This window comes from Cibotium barometz, chromosome 38 (assembly GCF_041138505.1).
Source record: "Cibotium barometz isolate CiBa-2024 chromosome 38, ASM4113850v1, whole genome shotgun sequence".
NCBI lineage: Eukaryota > Viridiplantae > Streptophyta > Polypodiopsida > Cyatheales > Cibotiaceae > Cibotium > Cibotium barometz.
The window spans coordinates 26183635-26193528 of record NC_141083.1 but is presented as its reverse complement, the minus strand read 5'-3'; the positions used below and the strand labels follow the sequence as shown (position 1 = coordinate 26193528).

Here is a 9894-nt window from a genome sequence, read left to right as displayed (position 1 = left end):
TTGTAAGCCTATGGGCATGGGTAGTGGGGAAGTATGCATCTTCAATAAACTCAATAAGCCAGTCTTCGGTAATTTCCTCAAGACACAAAACTGCAGATGCTTGCCATCACCTTCCATTACTCCAGTGTTCAAAAATATCACGTACAAGCCTCTGAAATGGTAGCCTTGCTATTGCAGGTTGCATAAGTCGCTCAATCTCTCAAAGCTCTTGCAGAATTTCTGTGTGGGCTTGATATCTTCTCTTCCTACCTTGCACGTGCAGCAACTCCGTAGGCCTTTCACTTATTTCTAGCCTTAGAGAAATTCGCTTAACTAGTATGCGCCATCTAATAAATAAACTCAGTAAGATGACAATGGAGAAAATACTTGGAGTTAGTACCAAGTGATAATCGACTAGCGAGATGCCCGAGCAACTAAACGCTTGGTACTGATCCCCGCTAACAAAATCTATCGTATATTCCGTGAGCAACATGACCCTAAGAGGAGTCAATACTACTAAGTGATATGGGACTAGTAGGATGCCAATGAGTCTCATATCACTTGGTACTGACCCCTTGAGCAAAATGATTGCAAGGGGTCACTACCAAACAAAATGGGGCTTGTAGGATGCCGAGCCTTCTATTGTTTGGTACTCACCCCATGAGTAAAATGACCACAAAAGGGGGTCAATACCAAGCAATTTAGGGCTTGCAAGATGACGACGAGACTCGTGTTACTTGATACTGACCCCGTCAACAACATGACCCTAAGGGGAGTCATTACCAAGAAATTACGAGCATGTAGGATCCCCCACGAGCTTGCTATGGCTTAGTATTGACCCTGTGAGCAAAATGGCTACAAGGGGCTAGTACCAAGTAAAATGGGGCTTGTAGGATGCCAACGAGCCTTCTATCACTTGGTACTGACCCCGTGCACAAAATGACCACAAAAGGGGTTAATACTAAGTGATATGGGGCATGCAGGATGCCAACGAGACTCCTGTTTCTTGGTACTGACCCCATGAGCAACATGACCCTAAGGGGAGTCATTACCAAGAGATTAGGGGCCTCCTATTTCTTGGTATTGACCTTGTGAGAAAAATGACTGCAAGGGGGTCAATACAAAGTGACACGAGGCCAGCATGATGCCAACAAGCCTCATGTCACTTGGTACTGACCCCGTGAGCAACATGCCCTTAAGGGGGTTAGTACCAAATGATATTAGTTTGTAGGATTCCAAACGACCCTCTTATCACTTGGTACTGACCCTGTGAGCAACATGACCCTAAGAGGGTTCAGTACTAAGCAATATGGGGCTAATAGGATGCCAATGAGCCCTATATCGGTTGGTGTAGAACCTGTTACCAACATTACCCAAACAGACTGCAATAGGCTAAGATAAGATCATTACTAGGCGATAAAGAGCTCATGGAGTGCTTGCGAGCCCCTTATTGCATAGTACTGATCCCTGAGTGAACCCTTATTCCTGGGTCAAAACTCTCAAAATACCTGCAGAAGTGATGGATGTAGAGGGCGATGGTGTTGTAGCTGAGTTTGGGGGGTCGATGAGGACACAGATGCAGTCACAAAGATGCAGGACTTCACAAGGAAAAAGCAATAGGGCACCGTGATAACATTTGAGAGGTAAAATAAATCAAACATATTCAAGAGAGGAGTGAGTACCTACCATATTAACATGTCATTCATTTGCCAGACTTTATAAATGCCACTTATGATCAGTACACACCATAGGAGTGGTGCTAAGACCAAGTGATATGGGACCACATTGGTCTATAACAATCCCTATCTCCCTTCAGAGCTTCATTCATTCGCGTCGAGTTCCTTGTCTCATCATCGCCTTATCTTCCCTTCATGTTGTCCCTCTGTATCGTCATCACCATCACCATCGCCCCTTCTTCTTCTTATATCTCCCCAAGAAAATTAAAGCTTTTGATTAAATTTGTAGGCATGTTTTCTCTCTATCTCTCTCTCTAATGCACACACAAAAACTTGTGTTGTCTCTCTGCGCATCGCCATCTCCATCGCCCCTTCTTCTTCTATTTCTACCTCCACAAGAAAACTGAAGCTTTTAATCAAATATTTGGGCATGCTTTTCTCTCTATCTCTATCTCTTATGTACACACAAAAACACTCATAGAATTCATTCTGAACACACACAACCTTACAGAAAGAAGACAAATCTACTTTGTCTCTAACAACCTTATAGAAAGAAAAAATTATATGATGTTTTAATGCACAATAGCCTTGTAAACTATGATGCGTACACAAGATATAGGGCTCATTTTTGAAGGGTGTCCCCAAACTTTTATATGAAGAGTTAATTCTATTATGCCCTTTTTTCCCTATATGTAACAAGGGGATTTTGAAAAATTTACCCTTGTTTTTATTGGGTGGCCTTATATGAAGGTTAAAATGGCTTATAAATGTGTGAGACCTTATAATGCCACTTATGATCAGGACACACCACATGCATGGTGCTAAGACCACCACCTGGGTCTATAATGGCCCAAATCTCCTTGGGGACATTCATTTGTGTTGACCTCTCTGCCTTTCCTAAACCCGTGGTGTCAAGCTCTCTGCCCTTCGCATCGTCCCCCTCTACATTTCCATTACCATCGCCATCCCATTGCCATCGTTGCTCTATGTGTGGCCATCATCTAACCTCTCCCTTGCCATTTCCTTGGTGTCAAGCTTCCCTGCCGCCATTTTTGTCACCACCATCACCTAAGAAGCTATTCTTGTAATGCCTTAAATCTTGTTGTTTTACTGACCCCCTTTTTTGCATTTTGTTATCAGGGTCAGTACCAAGTAGTAAGGGGCTTAGAGACATCATGTTAGCCCCCTATACTGCTTGGTACTGACCCCATGATCCATATAGCCTTATATTTACCACCTTTTCTCTCCTTTTATACACAAGGGGTCAATACAAAGCAGTAGGGAACTCACAAGCATCGCATAAACTCCTAATTACTTGATATTGACACCCTTTTATTTTCTTTTATTTTCCACATCAGTAACAAGTGACAAGGGGCTCGTAGGCATCGTGTAAGCCCCTTATCGCTTGGTACTAACCCCCTTTTGTCTGCATTTATACACAATGGAATGTGCGAATGTGCACAAGGTTATTATATGTGTGAATATGCACAAGGTAGTTTTATGTGTGAGTGTGCACAAGGTTATGTTATGAGTTATTTTTGTTGGCCAAATGCCAAATGATTGTACAAATTATTTATGCACGCTTGTGCATGGCATTGCTATATTGCTAGCACATATGTTAGAAGAGTTTTTGTTAATTTACACTTAGTGTGTGTGAACAAGCTCTAGTACTTGAGCTATTTTTGTAAAAAGTGGAAAATTTTAAGCCCAATTTATGTGCACAACTATTAATAGCTCCTTGGACTATATATTGAATAAAATTCTCAAAATACTCATGCCGTGGAAGTGGAGTTACACACATGAGGGGGGGAGATTGCACCCAATAGTGTGTTGATAGTGATGTCTACTTTATCTCATGTTTTGTTTTATGCTATGCTCAATCTTGTCAATTTGATTCAATTCTATGGTTTAATTCTTGATTTATATATGAGGTCCTATGATAGTGGTGACAAATTTATGTATCTTTACTTTTTGGCCATTATTCATATCCTTACGCTTCCCTCTTGTTCTTCTCTAAGATTCCATAGACTTATTGAATGCACTCATGCAAGCATGGCCAAGGATTGAGTAAATATTGGATGATTTACTCTCTTGAATGATTCATGTACAAGGAAATTTTTACTATGTATTAGTCTTATGGTATGGGACACAAAGATTAATCCTATGTGAAGGATTCCAATGCGTACTTATCTCTAGATTTAAGTGGGATAATTTTTAGTGATATGGGATACTAGAATTTATTACACATAGAAGTCCTTAGATAAAATGTCTTTTTGTCATAGTTAGGAAAGATACTAGAATTTGTATATGATAAGTAATGATCTCCTTTCTTGCAACAAGCGAACATGCAACTGAGGTCAGTTACTTATCCAAGTAGGAGGGATGTTACGTAATGTTCACCCTTTAGCTAAACGGGGATGCCTGGATGTGCTAGTGTGCCATCCTAGTGAATTGGTATCATGGGTGATCCCACTTTAAATACTAAGTTACCTAGTGTTATTGGTATAGCCTGAGACCATGCTTGACGGGTGTATGTTGTTTAGGTGTAACAAGTAGTGCCATGCTTGACAATTGTATTGTGGTCAAAGTGAAACAAGTAGACTATGCTAGACAACTCCACACGGTTGAAGTGTAATAAGTGGTTTATGTAATTGATGTGCCATGCTAATTGAAGTGTAACAAGTGGCACTACATGCCATGCTAGATGATGTGTATAATGATTCTCTCATCATAGTGAAACAAGTGTTGAGTGTATGTTGTGTTTGTGCCTATCAACGTTTCATATTGGGATTAATTGTAGAGAAGGTAATTAATTAAAACACTTAATGTGTTTACGTTTGTGAGAAGGTAATTAATTAGAACACTTAATGTGTTTACATTTGTGAGATAGGTGATGAGAAGTGTGCATGTTGCACATGGAGGATCTTGTCTATATCATATCATCTCGTGTTATTATTATTTTGTATTATTATTTATGATTTGATGATGAGTGGAGGGTCACCAATTAGGTGTCACACACGTTTTATTAATACAGTCCATGTTCACCCAAGCCTCTGAGCCATGACTTTGTGCCTCTAAGCCATTCTCGCTCACTAAACCTCTGAGTCTATTTGCGATATTGCATGTCCATAAGAACCTATGAGTCATACTTGATCAGCATCTGATCCATTTTCAAACCTCTAAGTTTACCTTACAAGTTATGTCGTCACCAGAGACAAACATGATCTTGTTGTTTTGCCGCATTTTGTGTTATTCAAATTCTTCTACACAACTGAGGACAGTTGCTCTTTAAACAGGAGGACTGTTATACAGGGATATATTTTATTATATTTTTTATGCACAATAATCGTAGAAAAATATGCTTGATTAATTGTGTGTGTGAATATGCACAAGGTTATTTTATGTGTGAGTGTGCACAAGGTTATTTTATGAGTTATTCTTGTTGGCCACATGCCCCCAAGCATAGAAGTTATGCGTGCAATGTTCTAAAAGGCAACCCATAGAACAATATTATTAACTTTTGTAGCTTTGCATTTCAACAATAATGTTACTGAACTCATTGAACTCGAATGAAACATTACCATCTGCAGTCTTCTTCTTTCCCCATGCTGTAATGCAAAGTGCATCGTTCATGTGGTAGTAATCCCCAATCTTGCATTTTACATCTTCATTACTCACTCTCTTTGCTAGACAATATAAATTTTTCCAAATCCCACATGTAAATTTTTATATCAATACAATGCTGAAAGTGGTTTTTAAGTACATGTGATTGATTTGTAATCTAGAAAAGAGGAGGGCCAAGGGTGCGAATAACGGCTGTTCAAGAGCACGGCATAGAACATTTTTGCACCCTACTGGTGGACATCATAAGAAATATGTGCCATTTAATTTTCGTTGGGTTGAGTTATACCACGTCAGATTTTAAGGGATTTGAGTTTAAAGTTTGAGTTATACCACGTCAGATTTTAAGGGATTTGAGTTTAAAGTTTGATAAAAACCTTCAAATTTTAGGAAAAAACATACAAAAATTTGAATACATGTGATCGATTTGTAATTTAGAAAAGAGGAGGGCCAGAAGGGTGTGAATAAGGGCTGGACCCCGCATAGGGCATTTTTGCACCCTTCTGGCCATCATGAAGGAATATGTGCCATTTAATTTTCATTGTCGTGAGTTATACCACGTCAGATTTTAAGGTATTGAAGTTATAATTTCAAATGATTGTACAAATTATTTATGCACGCTTGTGCATGGTGTTGCTATATTACGAGCACATATGTTAGAAGAGTTTTGGTTATTTTACACTTAGTGTGTGAACAAACTCTAGTGCTTGAGCTATTTTTATAAAAAGTGGAAAGACAAGCCCAATTTTGTACACACAACTATTAATAGCTCCTCCTTGGGCTAATATTGAATACAATTCTCAAAATATTCATGTTGTGGAAGTGGAGTTACACGCATGAGGGGGGAGATTGCACACCCAATAGTGTGTTGATGGTGATGTCTACTTTATCTCATGTTTTGTTTTATGGTATGCTTAATCTTGTCAATTGATTCAATTTTATGGTTTAGTTCTTGATGTATATGTGAGTTTTGATTAATTCTTCAAGAAGTACATGAGGTCCCGTGACAATTTCAGTACTTCATAGTTTACTGTTGATTGGTGATCCAAGACCCATATCGTAGACCACACCCGTTTCTCTTTTCACTCATTTTGAGAAGATGTGAGTGATATAAAGGTGAGTCATGGAGCAAAAGTGAGTTTTTGGGGAAGGCAGAAAGACTTACTATACGAGCTCCATTAACTTTATTGTCGATTTTTATTATTGCTTCCCAACAAAAAGCAAAGCCAACTGAGTAATCACTTTGAGACTGCACCACTCACAACTTATGTAAAATGTCAATAGCATGTGATTGTTCATATACTAGGTCACACCCTTTATGCCATCAAACGAGAGATGAAACAACATCAACAAGACAAAACAATTAATTAGTGGGGCACCTTACAATACCCTCTAAGGCTCACAATAATAATGTGGTGGCTTAGAAGAATGCAATGGTGGCTTAGAAGAATGCAATGGTGTCTTAGAGGGATGATGGAGCAAGTTCTTCTTTTAGCCACAAGAAATGAGATGACCATTTACCCATAGACTATTTACAAAAATCTTCATAGGCTTGATTTTTGAAGAGAATCTAGTCCAAAATTTTTTATATATATTTCAAGTTTAAGGCCCTTGCATTGCACGGACATCTACACTAGTTTACTTAGATTTTGAACTAAACAAGTGCCTTATTCATATGCTTACGCGGACAAACAAGCGAGCTAGGGACAAAGGGATGACCTTACACAAGTTCTTGGGATGCATGCTTCTTTTTTGGGGAGGGGATGTATGCTTCACGTATATGCATCACATGCATGCTTTCAGACCAAAAGGTAAAGTACGAGGAACAGGAAATTTCTCTCTCTCTCTCTCTCTCTCTCTCTCTCTCTCTCTCTCTCGTAAAACCTTGATTCATGTTTGCTTCGGATATTTCTTCAAGGGTTCCTGGCATAGCTGCTACGACGTCAAAATACTCTTCTTCTTCTTCTTTTCACACTCTCTCAGACACACCACACAGACACAGTACGCACACACGAGGCTAGCAGTAGCAAATGCAGGAGATCTTCATACCAGTGACCTAACTCGAGCCTCTTCTTTGCAATTCTTCCGTTTGAATCACAATCCTGTGCGTGGGCGGCCTCCTGATCCTAAGCAGAGCAAAGTTCTGTAGAAATGAAGTCCGCAGCAGCTGGTGGAGGCGTGTTGCCAAGCCCACGAAGCTCATTCAAAACCTGCTCCAGTGCTGCTGTGGGATCATCTCTATTGCGGATGAGAATCTCACTGACTTGTGCGGGAGTGATATTATATGCATCATCATCAATAATCTCTTCAATTTTGGTTAGCAGGTGATGATTCTCTAAGCCTAGGTAATGGCTTGCTAAAATTTTGAAGGCCGGAAAGCTACAGTAAGACATAAGGATGTGCATGTCCATCCTCCCAGGCCTAAGCAAGGCCGGATCAAGCTTATCCAGGTGATTAGTAGTAAACACAAAAATCCTCTCATCCCCACAGCAAGACCATAGGCCATCAGTAAAATTGAGCAATCCAGAGAGTGTCAGCATGGAGTCCCCTGCATCGTCCTCATCCTCATCTTCATCATCATCATGGCCATCACCTGTATTCATGCCTTTCCCTTTGCGTGATCCTTTTTTGCTTGACTTCTCCTTTTTGCCCCTCTTTGTAAGATTCAAGGAGCAGTCAATGTCCTCAATTACAATTAAAGACCTGCGTGTCGTCGTCCGAAGCAGCATCCGCAGCTCAGCATTTGAGCTAACCTCGGTTAGCTCGAGGTCATACACATCATAGTGTAGAAAATTGGCCATGGCAGCAATCAAGCTGGATTTGCCAGTGCCCGGGGGGCCATGCAGGAGGTAGCCCCTCTTCCAAGCCCTGCCTGCATTCTTGTAGAACTGCTCACCATTGGCGAAACCTTGCAAGTCCGCCATGATTCCAGCTTTGAGAGAAGGCAGGAGGGCCAAAGTCTGGAAGGTAGATGGGTGGGAGAAGGTGACAGAGTCCCAATATGGGTTATAGGAGCTGGGGTCCTTGGATGAGTTTGTGTAGAGCAATCTCTCTCTGGTTTGGGCTTTGAATTCTCTAGCTTGCTTCAGGATGTGATCCATGTAAGGGGAAAGGACCCTCTCTCTGTCTTTCTTGTGGATTTTAAGTTGAGGGTTTGGATGAGCGTAATGCTCCCACCACAGCTTCGCATTGCCAAAGCTCATGGGGAGCCTCTCATCATTGGATGGACTGTACAGGAAGCTCTTTGAATTGGAACCTCTGCAGAGCTTCAATCTCTTAGCCCTTGTGTAGTCGGCCTTGCTGCTCAAGTAGAGCTTTATAGAGCTGTAGAGCTCGTTGGCGGTGGTTTTATCATACTCCGGAATCTCTATGAAACAGTAGCTGGTGAAATAACCAGCCATGCTATTGAAAATGGTGAAAATCACGTCTCGGAGAGGAGGTGGGAGCAAGCTTTGCAAGAGGGTCTGAGAAAAGGTGATGAGGGCAATGAGGGAGGCGAGGAGGCTCCATAGCTCAGAAGCTTTGATCTCCATGGACGGTTTCTATGAGGCAGGTTAGCTAAAGGGAGGATGCGATGAGAAACACAGGCAATGGCTAGGGCTGATGGTAGCTTTGATCTGCATAATTAATGGAGTAATTCTGGCTAGATGCAGCGGGCGAGGTGTTTGTGTGTGTGTGTGTGTGTGTGTGAGTGAGAGAGAGAGAGAGAGAGAGAGAGAGAGGGAGGGCAGGGGAGGGGAGGGGAGGGGAGGCAGCACCTCTCCTTTTAACCAAAAAAAACAGGGCAGTTGGCCCAAAGACTCCCTCCTTCCTTCGAGAGAATGGTAACGTTTGTGGTGGCTAGAGAATGGCCAGCCAAAAAAGCGACTTTAGGAATTTTATAGGGGAGATCCTCTCCTTTTCTAGGCTTTTTCCCTTTTTTCACTCATTTTGTTAAGTATTTTTGACCCTTCAAACTCCAGGGGTCTAACCAGCTCCATTTTTTCCTATCTATCCTTAAACCTCTACACATATAATTAGGAGCAAGGAAAGGAAGAAGACCATATAATCTAAGCACGGAAGCTTCCATCCCCCATGTAGCCCCACATGTGTTAAAAGAAAGTTGGTATGGCCAATGGGCCCTACCCCAAGTGGATTGTCTTCTTTGTCACCACGACGAGCAGATTGCTAGTTCGAATCTTTAAAAGAAAAAGAGAGTCCTCATGCAATACAGAAACTTTGAATTTGGTATCCATCTACCCATTGAAGTTCTCACATAGACTAAAAGTGTATTGTCTGCTTTTTTTAAACACCACCTTGACCACAAATCTATTTTTCAAACGCCACCTTGACCACAAATTTGTTTATATGAGATGGTCTTGCTTTATGTATGCACCCAAATTCTCTCATTCCAAGAGGGCTTATAACCTTCACAGTTGAAAGAATCGTGGCAATGCACTTTTCATTTCATTGCATCCTCTTTTGATCATTTATGTTGTATGATGAACTATGAAAGCCAAAACTTGTTTCCTTTTCTCCTCTTATCACACTCACTTCTTATGTAAAACATATTATCACACTCATTGTTCAACATTCTATTCTTAAATAGATCTCACTATAGAGGTCTCTTCTACCAATT

At 40.9% G+C, this 9894-nt stretch overlaps 1 pseudogene; it reads right to left on the bottom strand.

The window, feature by feature from the left end:
- Positions 1-6679: 6679 nt before the first annotated feature.
- Positions 6680-9020, bottom strand: LOC147616528 (AAA-ATPase At5g57480 pseudogene; annotated as a pseudogene).
- Positions 9021-9894: the final 874 nt, after the last annotated feature.